This window comes from Canis lupus, chromosome X (genome assembly GCF_011100685.1).
Source record: "Canis lupus familiaris isolate Mischka breed German Shepherd chromosome X, alternate assembly UU_Cfam_GSD_1.0, whole genome shotgun sequence".
Lineage (NCBI taxonomy): Eukaryota > Metazoa > Chordata > Mammalia > Carnivora > Canidae > Canis > Canis lupus.
This window is the reverse complement of record NC_049260.1, coordinates 85,814,038-85,834,461: the sequence shown is the minus strand read 5'-3', so window position 1 is coordinate 85,834,461 and position 20,424 is coordinate 85,814,038. Positions and strand designations below refer to the sequence as shown.

The window sequence follows — 20,424 nt, the reverse complement described above, 5'->3', positions numbered from 1 at the left end:
GAGAATCCCAAGCAGATTCCTCCACTGAGGGTGGAGCCCAACATGGGGTTCAATCTTACAACCCTGAGATCATGATCTGAGCTGAAACCAAAAAGTTGGACAATCAACTGACTGAGCCACCCAGGGGTTCCTCTCTGGCTTCATTTTTTTACTGCTGTTCTTGTTCACTCAACTCTTGCCACACTGGCTCCTTTGCTACTCTATATATGTATTAGCCATTCCCCCTGCTTGAGGATCTTTGAACTTGTCCTGTGCCCTCTGAATAGAATGCTCTTCTCCATATTATTTGCATTTCTTCAGCCCTTTAATTAAATGTCATCTTCTAAGTGATCCCTTCCCTGGTCTCTCCATCTCAAACTGAAACTCTCATTCAGGATACTTTCAATACTATCACCTTTTCCTGCTTTATTTTTCTCCCTGGTACTTAGTATCACTGTCTAACATACAGTGACATATTTTACTTACCTTTATATTGTCTGTCTCCCTCAAAAAATATTGTAAGCTCTAAAGTGAGGATTTTTGTCTGTCTTGTATCCCTAGTACCTCTAAAAGGGCCTCATTCATAGCAGGCACTTATTAAATATCTGCTAAATGAATTAATAATTGAGTGAACAAGTGTACAGGATTAATTCTCTGGGATAAACCACTGACGCTGTTTTCTTTTCAGGAAAAAAGAATGACTGAATGTCTTAAACAATGAAAATACATATGCCTTCATTTGCAGATAAATGAACGATATACTGAGATACATAAGGGCAGGGAGAATGCCTTCCCTATCTGTCCTCAGAGATGCCATCATCACCCACTCCTTACCTGGGATGCTTAACAGATAAGACACATTAATTGGGTAAGATGCAAGGACTACTTCCGGCACAGGTAAAACTACTTTGATTTTCTAATCTATCCTAACATGGGAATTTATTGTGTGCCAGACCCTTTATATAACCATCTGAACTGCTCACACAAACTTATCAAAGTACACATAATTATTTTTACTTTTTTAAGATTTTGTTTATTTATTTATGTATGAGAGAAAGTGGGAGGAGGAGCAAAGGGAGAGGGAGGGAATCTCAAGCAGACTCTGAAGTGAGTGTGGAGCCCTATGAGGGGCTCAGTCTCATGACCCTAAGGTCATGACCTGAACCGAAGCCAAGAGCTAAACATGTAACTGACCGAATCACACAGGCACTTCATTATCCTTATAGAATAAAAACTAAGAGAAATTGGGTGACTTGCTGAAAATAACATGACTAGAAATATACAGACCTGGGTTTCAAACCCAGGTCAGTAGCACACCGAGACTCTGTTCTTTCTGCTTTACCATACTACTGTAGTTGAAGGGAGGATGTATACTCTTATCAAGATTTTCATGCTGAACAATAGGTCAAAATCTTCAGACTTGGCATTACATAGGAACTGCAGTGAGTATTTTCCATTCTTAGCTATGGAAGGCCTTTGCACAAATTATTTGCTGCCCTGGCCCGGCCCTGTAGCACATCACAATAAATGTCAATCTTGCAGGCTGTTGACTGTATTTGCCTGTATGTCCCTCACTATATTTCATTTCCATTAGCAGAGCTGGAGCGGGAAGACCAAAACCAAAATTTTGCACTCTGTCACATAGCAGTTGGGAGAAGTGAAACACATGTACTCCTTGTTTATGATATGCTAATATGCACTAAGGAATTCCAAGCCTATATGATGGTACAGAGAAAATTCCCAGAAACAAAATGTTCCAATGAACACCAAATGAGTGGAAGGCACTAGGCTTTCTTGAGGTTTGGCAAACGATATTCCTCCCCTTCTTTTTTTTTTCCTCCCCTTCTTATAGCCACTCTCTCTCCCCAAAAGGAAAGTCTGTTATTCATTCAATGTATGTTGGATGAGCATGGTCAGGCCCTGTGCTAGGGGCCAGGGTGAATGTGATTCCATCTACTAGAGGAGACAGACATAATCCGATGATAAATGACTTCCTAGTGTGGCAAAGACTATAGTGGGGGTAGAAAAAGGATCCAGGGATGCCTGGGTGGCTCAGCGATTGAGTGCCTGCCTTTGGCCCAAGGCATGATCTCGCAGTCCCAGGATGGAGTCTCACATCAGGCTCCCTGCATGGAGCCTGCTTCACTCTCTGCTTGTGTCTCTGCCTCTCTCTTTCTGTGTCTTTCATGAATAAATAAGTAAAATCTTTAAAAAAATAAAAAAGAAAAAAAGAAAGAAGATCCAGGGAGTACATACAGAGGAAAAAGTTTGACTTTTTCTAGAGGATGTAGAGAAAATTTTCCAAAAGAAATGTCAAAGAACCACTCAAATAATTCTTTTTAAATTAGCCATTTATTGAACACCCAATATTTTTCAAGTTATGATGTTGGGCCATATTCATCTAGATGTTTACTTTAAATGAGGACAGTGAGGAGCTTACATTATGGCCAGTTCACTGAAGTGCAAGTAGTCCTGACTTCACCCCACACATACTGATGGCTCTGGTATGTGGCCCAGAGCCAGAGAAGAATTTCTTAACACTGACCAATAACACTGTAATACTAGCCCTTGATCACAAGGAGGGCAGATGAAAACCTAAATTAGCTTTCAAAGGCCAAAGGACACAGAATCCATTCAGTTGAGTGGTTTGGGAAACACAGGGCAGAGAGTGGGGGAATGGGTAGAAGCCCAGAATATGGGACTACCGACCTTATATGAAAGTTTATAATAGCGCAATTCTGTGATTTTTTTATATTGAGTTTCTGCTTCTGCTTTTTTTCTTAAAAATTATATTTACTTATTCATGAGTGACAGAGAGAGAGGGGGAGAGACACAGGCAGAGGGAGAAGCAGGCTCCATGCAGGGAGCCTGTCGTGGGACTCGATCCCGGGTCTCCAGGATCACACCCTGGGCCAAAGGCAGCCCTAAACAACTGAGCCACCCAGACTGCCCCTGCTTTTGTTTTAGATGAAGGTCTAATTGCTGAAAAAAGTTTAGTAAAATAACTGGAATTTAAATAAAAATTTGAAGAGAAAAATAAACCAATCCACTCACTAATTTTACAGGTATGGGAAACTGAGGCTCAAAGGAAATTTGCCCCAGACAATGCTGTGACATTGAGCGTATGATTTTACTTCTATGAGCTTCAGTTCCCCCATCTGTGAAATGGAAATTATAATAGCATATTCCTCTTATTGTGTTTTGGAGGATTCATTGAGCTAATGCATTCAAACACTTAGGCCAGTGCCTGAAACATAAGAGATATGGGGAAAAATTGATTACTACCAGGATGATGATGATGATGATGATGATGATGATGAAATTAGTTCCAGTTACTTATTTAAAACTCAAGTTTCCTGCTTTGCAAACCAGCATTCTATTCTGTATATTACATTGGCTCAGGACATGCCTCTCAGCAGCATTGGTCAGCATGAGTTGACACAGTTGATCACCCCTTCTTCCGGATTTACTTCTTACATTTGGGTTTCTGGGAAAGGCACTCACTGAGTTTGTCCTCCTACCTCATTGGTTGTTCCTTCTTAATCTCCTCTATATCCTCCTCATTTCCCTGACCATTAGCCTCAGGGCTCAGGCTTCAGGTCTCTCCTCTCTTCTACACTCATTCCCTAGGGCATCTTATTCAGGCCCATGGCTTTAAATTCCCTCTATATGTTGGAGAATCAAAAATGTTTATCTCCAGCTCAGACATCTCTCTCTGAATTCCAGAGTCATGATACCAAACAAGAATCTCTATTTCAATATAGACATCTCAAAGTAAGCATGACCAAAATAGAATTCTTTTCTCCTAAATTTGCTCTTCCTCCCGCTGTTCCCCATTTTAGTAAATACCCCCAACATCATCCCAGTTGTTCAAACCAAAAATCCAGACACCTTTTCTCTTTTCCTCCCATTCCATAGCCAGTCCATCAGCAAGTCCTGTTGGCTATGCCTGTAAAATTCATGATATTCATGATATTCACTTATTTACCCATTTCTCATTCCTGCATTGCTAAAATCTTAGGCTAAGTCACCTCCAATCTAATCACTATGTACTCACTCTTGCCATCTTATAGACCATACTCTGTAGCAGCCAGAGTAATCATTTTAAAATCATTATCAGGGAGGGGGGGCAAGATGGCAGAGGAGTAGGGTCCCCAACTCATGTCCCCACCAACTTACATAGATAACTTTCAAATCATCCTGAAAACTTATGTGCTTATGAATTCGACCTGAGATTTAAAGAGAAAACAGCTGGAATGCTACAGAGAGGAGTTTGTGCTTTTAACAAGTACAAATTGTTTTTAGCCACTCTGCACTGAGCAAAATGACTAGAAAGAACTTACCACAAAAGAAAAAATCAGAAACATTACTCTCTGCCACAGTTACAGAATTTGGATTACAATTCAATGTCAGCCAATTTAGCAGCACAATTATAAAGCTACTGGTGGCTCTGGAAAAAAAGCATAAAGGATTCAAGAGACTTCATGACTGCAGAATTAAGATCTAATCAAGCCGAAATTAAAAAACAATTAAATGAGATGCAATCCAAACTGCAGGCCCTAATAACGAGGGTTAAGGAGGTAGAAGACAGAGTGAGTGACATAGAAGACAAGTTGATGGGATGCCTGGGTGGCTCAGTGGTTGAGCATCTGCCTTTGGCTCAGGGCATGATCCTGGAGTCCCAGGATCGAATCCCACATCAGGCTCTCTGCATGGAGCCTGCTTCTCCCTTGTCTGTATCTCTGCCTCTCTCTCTTTGTGTCTTTCATAAATAATTAAAATCTTAAAGAATAAAAAAGAACACAAGTTGATACCAAAGAAGGAAGCTGAGGAAAAAAAGAGAAAAACAATTGAAAGACCATGAGGAAAGGTTAAGGGAAATAAATGACAGCCTCAAAAGGAAAAATCTACATTTAATTGGGGTTCCAGAGGACGCTGAAGGGATAGAGGGCCAGAAACTTTATTTGAACAAATCATAGCTGAGAACTTCCCTAATTTGGGGAGGGAAACAGGCACTCAGATCCAGGAGATAGAGAGGTTTCCCCCCCTTAAAATCCATAAAAACCGTTCAACACCTCAACATTTAATAGTGAAACTTGCAAATTCCAAAGTTAAAGAGAAAAATCCTTAAAGCAGCAAGAGACAAGAGGTCCCTAACTTATATGGGGAGAAATATTATTTTAACAGCAGACCTCTCCACAGAGACTTGGCAGGCCAGAAAGGGCTGGCATGATATATACACGGTACTAAATGAGAAGAACATGCAGCCAAGAATACATTATCCAGCAAGGCTCTCATTCAGAATAGAAGGAGAGATAAAGAGCTTCCAAGATAGGCAGAAACTGAAAGAATATGACACCACCAAACCAGCTCTGCAAGAAATATTAAGGGGGACTCTGTAAAAGAAAGAGGACGCCGATGGAAATAACCAACAAAAACAGGGACTGAATAGGTATTATGATGGCACTAAATCTATCTTTCAATAGTAACAGAACCTGAATGGGCTTAGTGATACCATCAAAAGATGCAGGGTTTCAGACTGGATAAAAAAGCGAGACCTCCTCCCCCCAAAAAAGCAAGACCCATCTATTTGCTGTCTACAAGAGACTCATTTCAGACCTAAGGACACCTACAGCCTGAAAATGAAAGGTAAAGAACCATTTACCACTCCAATGGTCCTCAAAAAAAGCAGGGATAGCAATCCTATCAGATAAATTAAAGTTTATCTCAAAGACTGTAGTAAGAGATGAAGAGGGACACTGTATCATACTTCAAGGATCTATCCAACAAAGGACCTAACAATTATGAATATTTATGCCCCTAATGTGGGAGCTGCCAAGTATATCAATCAATTAATAACCAAAGTAAAGACATATGTAGATAATTCTACACTAATACTGGGAGACTTTAACAACCCAAAAGCATAAGATACCTAGGAATAAACCTAACCAAAGAGGTAAAGGATATATACCCTAAAAACTACAGAAAACCTCCGAAAGAAATTGAGGAAGACACAAAGAGATGGAAAAATATTCCACGCTCATGGATTGGAAGAATTAATATTGTGAAAATGTCAATGTTACCCAGGGCAATTTACACGTTTAATGCAATCCCTATCAAAATACCATGGACTTTCTTCAGAGAGTTGAAACAAATCATCTTAGATTTCTGTGGAATCAGAAAAGACCCTGAATAGCCAGGGGAATTTTAAAAAAGAAAACCATAGCTGGGGGCATCACAATGCCAGATTTCAGGTTGTACTACAAAGCTGTGGTCATCAAGACAGTGTGGTATTGGCACAAAAACAGACACATAGATCAATGGAACAGAATGGAGAATCCAGAAGTGGACCCTCAACTTTATGGTCAACTAATATTCGAAAAAGCAGGAAAGACTATCCACTGGAAAAAAGACAGTCTCTTCAATAAATGGTGCTGGGGAAATTGGAGATCCACATGTAGAAGAATGAAACTAGACCATTCTCTTACACCATACACAAAGATAAAATCAAAATGGATGAAAGATCTAAATGTGAGACAAGATTCCATCAAAATCCTAGAGGAGAACACAGGCAACACCCTTTTTGAACTTGGCCACAGCAACTTCTTGCAAGATATATCCACGAAGGCAAAAAAAACAAAAGCAAAACTGAATTATTGGGACCTCATCAAGATAAGAAGCTTTTGCACAGCAAAAGAAATAGTCCACAAAACTAAAAGACAACCTACAGAATGGGAAAAGATATTTGCAAATGATCTATCAGATAAAGGGCTAGCATCCAAGATCTATAAAGAACTTATTAAACTTAACAGCAAAGAAACAAACAATCCAATCATGAAATGGGCAAAAGACCTGAACAAAAATGTCACAGAGGAAGACATAGACATAGCCAACAAGAACATGAGAAAATGCTCCGCATCACTTGCCATCAGGGAAATACAAATCAAAACCACAATGAGATACCACCTCACACCAGTGAGAATGGGGAAAATTAACAAGGAGGGAAACAACAAATGTTGGAGAGGATGTGGAGAAAGGGGAACACTCTTGCACTGTTGGTGGGAATGTGAACTGGTGCAGCCACTCTGGAAAACTGTGTGGAGGTTCCTCAAAGAGTTAAAAATAGATCTTCCCTACGACCCAGCAATTGCACTGCTGGGATTTACCCCAAAGATACAGATGCAGTGAAATTCCAGGACATCTGCACCCCAATGTTTATAGCAGCAATGTCCCCTATAGCCAACCTGTGGAAGGAGCCTCGGTGTCCATTGAAAGATGAATGGATAAAGAAGATGTGGTATATGTATACAATGGAATATTACTCAGCCATTAGAAACGACAAATACCCACCTTTTGCTTCGATGTGGATGGACCTGGAGGGTGTTATGCTGAGTGAAATAAGTCAATCGGAGAAGGACAAACATTATATGGTCTCATTCATTTGGGGAATATAAAAATTAGTGAAAGGGAAAGGAGAGAAAATGAGTGAAAATATCCGTGAGGGTGACAAAACATGAGAGACACCTAACTCTGGGAAATGAATAAGGGGTAGTGGTAGGGGAGGTGTGCGGGGGGTTGGGGTGACTGAGTGATGGCACTGAGGGGGGCACTTGGTGGGATGAGCACTGGGCGTTATGCTATATTTTGGCAAATTGAACTCCAATAAAAAAATAAATTAAAAATATATATACAAAAATAAATTAATTAAAAAAATAAAATCCTTATCCAGATAATGTGCTTCTGCACTGACTTCTCATTGGACATCCTTAGGCAAAGCAGCATAGCCCTGCTCTCACTCCCAATGCACTCTTTCTCTCCTGCTTCTTTCCTTCCTAGTACTTACCACATTTGAAATTTTTTATACCTGTATATATATATATTTTTTTACTTGCTTACATTTTTAGACGTCTTACACAGACACCCACACCCACACGCACTGGCCAATGGAATGGCATTGCCTTGAGGAAGGAACTTTATCTTCCCCATTGCTCTATCCCAAACAGTTAGAACAGTGCCTGGTACAGTAGACCTTTAGCAAATATTTTTTTGAGCACATGAATGAAAATAGAAACCTCAATAGAGACTTGATTTTACTGGGTCACAATGTTCCCTGTCTCTGTGAAGCCCCATTCCCAAATGTAGTCCACATTCTAAGTAAGACCATAGGGAGTTTGGGAAGAAACTGCTTTCCACCTCATCTTAATCCTGACAGGTGAATTAAGCATCAATATAGCTCTCAGAGAGTATTCTTTTTGTGGCAAAACTGATTTCTCTAGTCTACAAAGGATTTTAATGAGAAAGGATCCATCATGATCAAAAGTACTATTCCTGGGATCCCTGGGTGGCGCAGCGGTTTAGCGCCTGCCTTTGGCCCAGGGCGCGATCCTGGAGACCCGGGATCGAATCCCACGTCAGGCTCCTGGTGCATGGAGCCTGCTTCTCCCTCTGCCTATGTCTCTGCCTCTCTCTCTCTCTCTCTCTCTCTCTCTCTCTGTGACTACCATAAATAAATAAAAAATATTAATAAAAAAAAAAAGTTTAAAAAAAAAAAGTACTATTCCTAACTATGCACACGATGAATGTTCAATAATTAAGATCTTCCAACTATTGTCACTTGTTTGGCACATTCCAATTATGGAGGATGCTATAAATAAAGAGATTAAAAACATCACCTGTTGCAAACATTGTATAGGAGAAGAGCTCCTGCACAGAACCCTTCTGGATAATAGCTCTGATGATGAATAGCTTATTGCTTCAGAAAGAAATGGACTTGTAAAACTATAGACACAGGGAAGGAGGAAAAGATCACACTGTGCAGGGTCACTCCAAGTCAGCATCAAGATCCTTGAAAACAGGTCAAAGTTGGAATTAAAAAGCAAGATTGTCCCAAAGCAACAATGCACAATATACAATTAGGGAAGCTGTCCAATGGATGAAGTAAAAAGTGCAAGGGTTTTTCAACATCTTCAGTCATTGTTCAGCTACATGGGAAAAAAGAAGAAGGGAATAGAAGGGAATTTGGCCTGAAGTTTATAGCACAGTAGGTTGCAACACTGAATTCATGCTAGAATCACGTTTAAATATTAAAAGCCACTCACGCCCAGGATTCACTCCCAGTGATTCTGATTTAATTAATCTGGAGCAAGTCCCAGGCACTAGTATACTGTTTAAGATTCTCACGTGATTCCAAGGTGTAGTCCCATTTGAGAACCAGTTTTTAGCTAATCCAAACCTTCAGAAGGCAGCCTGTTTCTTTAACTCTGGTTCTCAAAGTTGGTCCCCAGACCTGCAGCAACAGTATCACTCAGGAATATGTTAGAAATGCAAATCATGGGGTCTCATCACAGATCTACTGAATCAGAAACTCTGGGGACAGGGCCCAGTGATCTGTGGTTTAACAAGCCCTCCAGGTGATAATGCACACCTAAGTGCAAGAACCACTGCTTTAACCAGCAGTAACAAATTAAAGTGAATATATCCCCCCCCAACTGTAATAGATGTAAATAGAGATGCAAGGAGCAACTAGAGGTACGTTGACTACAAACTGAACTGAAGCTGGGTCTCGGTTTTTGTGCAATTCTCACTTGAAGAGATGTTAGTGAGTTACGAATGAGCACTGAACAAAAATGTAAATATAAGATTAAATCCAAGTTTAGAAGATATCTGGAAATATTTAACAATTAACAAAGGTACTGGTTCATACTTAGAAGACTTTTTCCTTTTAAAAAATATTAGTCCTATAGCAGTGCTTTTAAAAAATTAGTGTGCTACAGAAACCTGTGGGTAACTTGTTAAAAATATAGATTCCTGGGCCCCATACCCAGATATTCTGATTTTATTTTTTAAAGATTTATTTTATTTGAGAGAGAGAGAGCAGGCAGAGAGAGAGGGAGACAAGCAGACTCCCTGTTGAGTGGGGAGCCCTACACGGGGCTGATCCCTGGAGCCTGAGATCATGACCTGAGCCAAAATCAAGAGTTGGACATTCAACGGACTGAGCCACCCAGGCATCCCCAGAGATTCTGATTTAGTAGGTCTGGAATGAGACCTATAAATTTACAGTTTCAGTAAGCTTTTTAGGTGATTCTGTTGTAGGTGGTCTTCTTACCAAACTTTAAGAAATGTACTCTAAAAAAAAAAAAAAAAGAAATGTACTCTATATGAACTTAATTTTATCAATGGGTTGATCAAAAAGAATTCTGATTGAATCTTAATGTCAGTGGTCTAGATGGTAGATGAAATGTGTATGTTCCTTATAAATTTAGTCATATGACCTTGCAAATAAAGATACTTACTGACATCATTCTGGTGGCTATATGCTAACTGGGAACAAAATAACTGACAGGATTTAATGGCCTCTTGAGTGCTGAATCCACATGCCAGAATTAGAAACTAACAACAATAATGCCAAAAATAAAGTGGACATGTGGAAGCTCACTGCAGCTTATTTTCTATTGTCAATTTAATTCTTGTTTGGGACCTACTTATTTAAACTCTATGAATAAATTTCCTGAGTTCATCTCAGAGTAATTTTAGGGTATCTTAGAATACCTATCTTGGCATGTAAAGTAATGAAGAGGTCACCTTTCTGACTGACTTATACTACACCAGCCTAACACCATACATCTCTAGTCATAATCCATAAATATTCAATGATGGTAATGGCATCTGAAACATTCCCCTCTATTTCCAGCCTATGCCTGATGTATGCTAACATAAGCCATAAATGGAAGATGAAGTAGTCTGCTATTCAGCTTAAAACAATATATTCTGTGCATGTACCAATTACATACATACACATACAGAAACACAATCATATCACAGGACTTTCAAACTCCACCTAGCTTTTTACTCTCTCACCTCAAGGTCTCGTTGAACTTAATAGAACAAGGACAACTCATTCATTGTCATAGACCAAAGCCATTGTTTAGTCTCCTTAGGATGCTGCTTTGGGTATGGCCAATCCAGGCGATTGTTCAGGTCTTGATCTTTGACAGATAGAAGGGTTTATCTTCAATAATAGGAAGTAACTAGTTCCAGGCTGAACATAAATCTAGTTCTGCCTAATAAACCTAAAAGTAAGAACTAAACTTATCATTCTCTTTCCAAGTGGTATCACTATGTCCCAGAACAAAACGCAAGAATATTTATAGGAATACAAAAAATATATATACAACCCCAACAAAGTAAGACTCACAATATCTGGCATCAAATAAAAGGTTACCGTGCATGCAAAGTGGCAGGAAAAAATGACCCATAATGTGAAAATAACCCACCAAGACTGGCCCACTACTGGAGTATACATTACTATAAGCAGAAAAGGACACTTAAAATTTATTCTACTGTATTCTACTGTATTAAAAAGTTAAATAAAGATATGGAAGATATAAGAAGAACCTAAATAAAAGTTGTAGAGATGAAAACTACAATGTGTGAGATGGAAAATGCTACTAGATATAATTAATAACAGACTAGATATTGAATTTTAAAATGTCAATACACCTAAATCCACAAAGATAGTATATGAAACAAAACACAAAGAGTAAAGGGGAGAAAGAAGAGTAGGAAAGAAAAAATATTTGAAGATGATGGACAATAAATTTCCACATTTGATGAAAATATAAAAACACATATCCAAGAAGATCAAGAAAACTCGAACCAAAGAAGGAGAAGGAGAAGGAGGAGGAGGAGGAGGAGGAGGAGGAGGAGGAGGAGGAGAAGAAGAAGAAGAAGAAGAAGAAGAAGAAGAAGAAGAAGAAGAAGAAGAAGAAGAAGAAGAAGAAGAAGAAGAGGAGGAGGAGGAAAGAAGAAGACCACCACACGAATTTACATCATAATCAAACTTCAGGGAAGCCAGTGATAAAGAGAAAATCTTAAAAGTAGAGGAAAAAAGACACCTAATGTAGAGAAACAAAGAAAGGAATAACAGATTATTTTCATTGGAAACAATGTAAGTAGGAAGACAGTGCAGTATTATCTTCAAAATACCAAAAGAAAAAAAGCTGTCAAGATAAAGTATCTTCTAAAAATAAAAGGGACAAAAATAAATAAATAAAAATAAAGGAGACATACCCACATACTTTTGAGTATATACCCAAAAGAAGTGAAAGCAAGAACTTTAACAAGTATTTGTACACCCATATTCAAAGCAACATTATTTACCATAGTTAAAAGATGGGAACACAAATGTTCATCAACAGATGATAAACAAAATGTGATATACACATGAAGTAGAATATTATTCAGTCTTAAAAAGGAAGATAATTCTGACACATACTACAACATGGCTGAACACTGAGGACTTTATACTAAGTAAAATAAACCACTCACCAAAAGACAAATATTGTGTGATTTCATTTATATAAGGTACCTAAAGTAGTCAAATTCATAGAGACAGAAAGAAAAGTGGTTGGCAGGGGCTAATAGCAGGGGAGTGGAGAGTTAGTGTTTGATGGGTATAGGGTTCTGGTTGAGAAAGATGCAAAAGTTCTGGATATGGATGGTAGTGATGATTGTACAACAATGTGAATGTACTCAATGCCACTGAACTGAATAATTTAAAATGGTTAAAATGGTAAATTTTATGTTATGTGTATTTTACTACAATAAAAAAATATAAAAATGAAAGGGAATTAAAGATGTTTTCAGACACACCAAAACTGACAAAATTCATCACCAGCAGACCCAACTGTTGGATGAATAAAAGCCAAATGCATGACAACTGTAGCACTAAGGCTTAAAGGAGAGAAATGGAAGCATACTGTTGTATGACTCCTATACTATATGGTAAGTTGTATAATAACACTTGAAAACAGATTGTGATTTAAGACGTATATTATAACTCCCTTCCCAAATACTAATAAAATTACAAAACAAAGACTTAAAGTTAATAAGAGATTAACTTATAAATGAGATTAAATGTTATAAAAAAATTTTCAATTGAGCCAAAATAAAGAAAAAAAACAAAAAAAAAACACAGGAAAGGGAACAAAGAACACATATGACAAATGAAAATTAAATAGCAAGAGGAGGGGATTAAACCTAGCCATATTAATAATTATATTAAATGTGAATGGTCTAAACACTGGAAATGACTCAACTGTCTATCCGTATGTGAATGGATTAAACAAACTGTGGTATATCCATACAATGGAATACTGCTCATAAATACAAAGGAACAAATTGTTGATATGCAACATTTAGATATATCTCAAAATAATATGATTGAGTTAGAGAAGCTAGACAAATAAAAGGATATACTGTGATTCCATTTATATAAAAATCTGAGAAACATAAACTATTATACTGTGACCAAAAGAGTTTTCTGGGGCTGAGAGGAGATTCCAAAAGGTCCTGTTGAAACTTTGGGAGACAATGGGTATGTTCACTAACTTTATAGTAATAATGGTTTCATGGATGTAGACATATGTGAAAAGATTAAATTATGCACTTTAAATATATACAGTTTATTTATGCCAGTTATACCTCCATAAAGCTGTTTTGGTTTTTTAACATACTATGGGAGTTCTGAGCAGATAGACTCAAATGGATCACAGTAGTAGGACACGTAGGCTAAGTTTCTCATCCAATGGGTCTAAGAATGATCTCTAGGGTAAAGTATCCTTTTCTAGGTCTGTATTTTCCTTAAAATAATGGGAGTATGGAAAACCTTAAATTGTCTTAATGAATTAGTTTCATAGAACCTAAGATATAGAAGGATCTTAGTGGTCCAGTGGTTTTCAAACATTTCTCCATAGAGCAATGGAATATTTCTGTGTTCTCCAGAATGTATGAGGGGGTTGGTGTTGCAGGGGTGGAAAAGATATAGGAGGTAATTCTTCCTTTTCCATTCTGACTCAATTAGAGTAGCTCTACTCTTGTCTGCTTTACGTACTGAATTCCATAGTAATCTTTTTTCCCCATTTTTCTTTATTTTTGAGAGGGGAGGATGGATAGAGGGACACCAAGAGAGAGAATCTTAAGTAGGCTCCACACTCAGCATGGAGCCTGATGTGGGGCTCCATTTCACAACCCTGAGATCATGACCTGACCTGATCAAGAGTCAGATGGTTAACCAACTGAGCCACCCAGGTGCCCTGAGTAATATTGTATTTTAAAAAAACAAAGCACCCCATGACTAAAAAGATAAAAATGGAAAATCACAAGTATATCTCAAAAAGTGTGCTATGTGACTATTTACTACATCCATTTATTGTACTTATTGTAGTGTAGTTAAAATGTTAAAGAGATTGAGAGGTCCTGCTTACTATGCTAGTTACTCTAACTATAGCATAGCATAAGAAGGAAGAAGTTATTGAGCAAGAAAGCACAATGGGAAACCTAGATGACCTAATTTTTCATGAGCCAAATCTTTGTTTAAAATAATATAAATCAATACTAATAACAGCAAACATTCATTGAGCACTTACCATATACCAGGCACTGGGTAATCACTTTACATACATTAAGTCACTAAGTCTTCACAACCACCTTATGGAATAAGAGCTATTTATCATCCTCACTTGTAAGATATGGAAATTGGGGCATAGAGGGATTAAGTGGTTTGCTGAAAAGCATAGAACTATTAAGTGATGAAGCTAGGAACAGAACCTGTATATGCTTGACTCCAATGTTCTTGACCATTACATGCTGTTGCTCTGTAGATCAACTATTTTCAAACTATATGGAATTGGCTTATAGATTTGTTGGTGGTATGGAGAAAGAATGAGAATGGGGAAGGGAATCTGACTCTGACTCTTTCCCATCACTATGATCACTTTTTAATCACAACAGCGCTACTTCAGTTTGTTTATATAAGATTTCCACTGGTTACAAGTTTTCACTACTAAAAAAAATGTAAAGAGGTTTGAAAAGTACTGATAATAATACAATCCCTTCATGTTACAAATGAAAATACAGAGGACACAAAGGGAATGTGCTCTACCTTCAGTAACAATAACAGCAAGTTAGTGGCAGGTCTTGACTCTGTCCAGCATTCTTTCTTATATGCTATTATTTCACTATGAACCACAACAAGGTCCCATCAAAATTTTAGTGGAATATATGAGTTTTGAAAAATAAAAGTGATATGAAAGTAAGTAATGTCTAAAGAGAAGACCCTATTCTGAAATTCAAAGTGAGCTGTACTCCTCCAGGACATGATAGCCATCTCTAACATCCAATACTCAAGGTAAAATACTTTCGCTTGACCACAAGTGGGCACTGAAGTGCACAAATAATACAATGCTCTAATGGAACTTTCTTAGTGCTTATCAGGTAGGAGTCTAGGTAGGAATTTAAACTTAAGCTTCAGACATCAAGCTTTTCATAGGGCTATCCATGAAAACTGAAGAGAAGATAACGACATCCAACCTTGCATCTGAAAATGACTCATCCAAGTTCTGTCAGAGCCAAGGTGCTAGGTTTGGTGCTCATCCTCTATCTCAGATTTCAGGGTCATTTTTTGCAGTTCCAAACACTAAGACCTCTATCTCAGATGTAAATCTCAGAACTTTGAGATGGCCTATGAAACTCCTGAATTGTTGCACAAAATTTTGCATGTAAATGTGCATATATTTAGTTTTCTTTAGAATCTTAAAGGAGTTCATACCCCCTAAAAGATTAGAAAATGCTAGTTTGGACTGAGTTTTTATGAGTGAACTGTGTATTAAGCCCTTTGTGAGATCAGAGGGAAGTAAGTTGCTTGACCTATAAGCCCCAGCAATAGTAAAAACTGAAGCTGGGATTTTATATTTCTCCCTGCCTGTCAGTTTAATCTCCTTTATGGGTAGCATGAGGGGAGAAAATTAAGAGAAACAAAAGCTAGATTATTTCTGTGTGTTCTGTTTATATGATGCCAGGTAACCTATTTAGTATAAACTTTTGCCTTTCAACCTATTGTTTCAGTGTCATGCAGAGGTAGTCTGATACAGTGGGGAAAGTATTAGCTTTAGAGACAAACAGATCTGGATTCAAATCCAGACTCCACCATTTTGGGACAATTACTTAACTTCTTTGGGCCTCTGTTTTCTAATTTATAAAATGGGAATTATAGGAACTACTTCTTAATGTTATACACATTAAGTGAGATTAGGTAAAGAGCCTGGTAAATAGAAAAGGCATAATAAATAGTAGAATTTTTTTTATTAGAATTTACTATTATCACCATAGACACAGTCTTTCTACTCCTGTTTTTTTTTTTTAATTCCTTCTACTTATTTCTCTCTGTTCTGCTAAATCTATTTATTTTCCTGATTGGCCCCTTTCTTCTATCTTCCTTGCTTCCCCTCTTTCTTTTCCAGTATCTTTCTACCTTCCTCTCTTTAATCTCTCTCCTTCTCTCACCATATATCTGCCTTCCCTGATATTCACCTGTCAGGAAAGAGGGAAACATGAAGCAACTTGAAAGACTCAAGACACGAATAGTCAAGGGAAAATAAAATCCAAATTTCAAGGATATCAGGTCTCATTATTGAAGTCCTGCATCTTCACCTGAAATCTCATCTATAAATATGCAATTACTTCTAGACTTACCATGTCTCCTTGAATGGCTCTATCTCAGCCAAAATCAATGTCAGGTTTCCTGTTGTACTCAGAGCTGAAAATAAGCCCCTGGGTGCCATGGAGATTTGAAGTTCTCCCTAAGCTCTTGAGCTTTTACTTAAATGAAAAGCCAATTATCCAAGCAACATTTACCTAAAAACCCGTTTGCTACATTAATTAATTAAAATATGATGCAAGCCCACATACCAATGCCACAGAGACAAGGAGAGGGTTGACTAATTTTTTAAAAAACTCCTTTAAAGCAGAAAACAAAAAGGAAGGATATATATTTTTTTAACTTATGTTTTAACTTAAAACATAAATGTACATTCCTTTCCCAATATATTGTAATTTTTCTTGTATAAAATTCACCCATAAGTGTCATCAATGATTTCTAGTTTTGGTTCTTTCTGCATGGAGTCAAAACTTGTAAAGCATACTGAGTAAGGAATCCTACGTTGTGTGATCTCATCGCTTCTCAGCCTCTTGGCTAAGATCAAGTGTACTATGTTGTGTGATATTATTCTCAATTATTTATAGAGGTCATAATCCCATTTGGCTTGACAGCACCATTTTTAGTGACATGGATTTACTGAATTTTTCCAAATAAGTTTAGTATTCTTTTGTTTTTATTATTAAATGTATCATATAAAAATAACTTATAATGTGTATGTAAAATATAGAGAATAAACATTAAATGAAGATCCACGTACTCACAACCCAATTTAAGAAATATATTATCACAAATAACTTTGAAGGCTCTTGTGTCAAGAACTGTGAAGGGTCTGAGATTTTATCCTACTTGCAAGCTGACAAGTTGGCCTGCCACAGTTTCATGGATGCTGGCAAAAATCAATCTAATTGTTTATCTTTATGCCAATATCATAGTCATGATTACCGTAGCATTATATTAAGACTTGAAAATCAGCTAGTCAAGTCCTCCAAATTTGTTCTTTTTTGAATTTGTTTTGGCTAATTTAGGTTCTTTATATTTCCATGTAAATTTGAGAACCATCTTTTTTAGTCAATTTTTTAAAAAAAGCATACCAACATTTTAATTGAGATTGAGTTAATCTGTAGATAAATTGTGAATAATTAACATTTTAATAATATCAAGTCTTCCTTCTGATTCATGGAAACAATATATCTCACTACTTACTAAGGTCTCCTCTGATTTTTCTCAGTCTTACACATCTTTTCTCAGATTAATCCATAAGTATTTAACATATGCTGAAGCTACTGTTAATAGCATTTTTTCCATGGAAATTTTTAATTTTTGCTAATATATAAAAATACAACAAATGTTTCATTGATGTATAGTTGACATGCAATGTTACAATAGTTTCAGGTGTACAACATAATGATTTAACAATTCTATATGCTATGTTTACCACAAGTGTAGCTACCATCTGTCACCATGCAACACTATTACAATATCATTGACTATATTCCTATGCTATAACTTTCATTCTTATGACTAATTCATTTCATAATTGGAAGCCTGCACTTCCCACTCTCCTTCACCCCTTTTGCCTATCCACCGCCATCCTCTCCTCTGGCAACTGTCAGTTAGTTTTCTGTATTTATGTATCTGTTTCTGATTGTTTTATTTCTTAGATTCTACATATAAGTGCAATCATAAGGTTTTTGTCATTCTCTGTCAGACTTATTTCACTTAGCATAATACTCTCTAGGGCCATCCACGTTGTTTGCAAATCCAAGATCTCATCTTTTTTTAGGCTGATTAATATTCAGATATCATCCATTTATCTATCCATGGATGTTTAGGTTGTTTCCATAACTTGGCTACTGTAAATAATGCTGCAATAAACATATGGAGGTGTACATCTTTTCAAATTAGTGTTTTTATTTTCTTTGGATAAAAACTCAGTAGTGGAATTATTGGATCACATGGTATTTCTACTTTTAACTTTTTCAGGGATTCTATATTCTATATTGTTCTCACAGTTGTTGCAACCAATTTACATTCCCACCAACAGTGCATGAGGATTACTTTTTCTCCACACCAACACTTGTTATTTCTTGTCTTTTTGATTCTAGCCTTTCTAAAAGGTGTAAGGTAATAATATATCATTGTGGTTTTGATTTGCATTTTCCTGATGATTAGTGATGAACATATTTTCATGAGTCTGTTGGCCATCTGTGTGTTTTCCAATAAAAAAAAATGTCTATTGCAGTCTAATCAAGTGGGATTTATTCCAAGGATATGAGGATATTTCAGTATCCACGAATCAATGTGATATATCACATTAACAAAAGGATAAAACAATGATTATCTCAATAGATGTATACAAACCAATTGACAAAATGTAACATTTATTCATGATAAAAACTCTCAACAAAGTGGGTTTAGATGAAACATACCTCAACATAATGAGGGGCATATATGGCAAACACACAGCTAGTAACATACTCATTGGTGAAAAGTTGAAAACTTCTTCTACGATCAGGAACAAGTCAAAGATGGTCACTCTCACCACTTTTATTCAACACCGTACTAGAAGTACTAGCCACAGCAATAAGAAAAGAAAAAGAAATAAAAGGCCCTCAAATTGGTAAGAAAGAAGTAAAATTGTCACTGTTGTAAATGACATGATACTATACACTGAAAATTCTATAGGCTCTAGCAATAAACTACTAGAACTAATACATAAATTCAGTAAAGTGCAGAATAAAAAATTAATATACAGAAATCTGCTCTGTTTTTTATACTCTAATAATGAAGTTGCAGAAAGAGAAATTAAGAAAATAATCTCATTTACAATTTCACCAAAAAGAATAGAATACCTAGGAATAAACTTAACCAAGGAAGTGAAAGACAGACCTGTACTCTGAAAACTGTAGAACATTGATGAAAGAAATTGAAGATGACATAAAAATGGAAATATATATCATGCTCATGGATTGAAATAATTAATACTGTTAAAATGTTCATATCACCTAAACTAATCAACAGATCCAGTACAATCCCCATCAAAAAGCCAATAGTATCTTTCACAGAACTAGAGCAAATAATTCTAAAATTTGTGTAGAATTACAAAAGACCCCAATGCACTCTTGAGAAAGCAGAACAAAGCTGGAGGTTTCATAATCCCAGTTTTAAAGATATACTACACAACCATAGTAATTAAAACAATGTGGAAATGGCACAAAAATAGACACATAGATAAATGCAACAGGACTGAGAGCCAGAAACAAACTCATACTTATACTGTCAATTAATCTATGACAAAAGAGGCAAGAATATACAATGGAGAAGACAGTCTCTTCAATAAACAGTGCTGGGAAAACTGGACAGCTGCATGCAAAAGAATAAAAATGAACTACTTTCTTACACTATACACAAAAATAAACTCAAAATGGCGGGGGGTGGGAGTGAATGGGTGACGGGCACTGGGTGTTATTCTGTATGTTAGTAAATTGAACACCAATAAAAAAATAAATTAAAAAAAAAAATAAAGGTACAAACTATCTTTCAAAAAAAAAAAAATAAATAAACTCAAAATGGATTATAGGTTTAAATGTGAGACCCAAAACCACAAAACCTCTTAAAGAAAACATAGGCCATAATCTCTTAGACATTAGCCTTAGCAACATTTTTCTAGATATGTTTCTTCAGGCAAAAGAAACAAAAGGGAAACAAAAATAATTGAGACTATGTCAAAATAAAAAGTTTTTGTACAGAGAAGGAAACCATCAACAAACTTAAAAGGCAGCCTACTGAATAGGAGAAAGTATTTGCAAACAATATATCTGATAAGAGGTTAATATTAAAAAAAATAAAGAACTTCTATACAACTCAACACCAAAATATACCAAATCATCTCATTTTTGTATGTTGATCTTCTATCCTGAATCTCTGCTAAATTCACTTAGTTTTAG

At 36.6% G+C, this 20,424-nt stretch overlaps 1 long non-coding RNA gene and 1 pseudogene across 1 annotated transcript in view; one reads left to right on the top strand and one right to left on the bottom strand.

Moving 5' to 3' along the window:
- Positions 1 to 20,424, bottom strand: part of LOC119868227 — a 230,878-nt gene that overhangs the window by 182,831 nt on the left and 27,623 nt on the right. The gene's annotated exons all lie outside the window — the stretch shown is intronic.
- Positions 16,992 to 17,142, top strand: LOC119868654 (annotated as a pseudogene).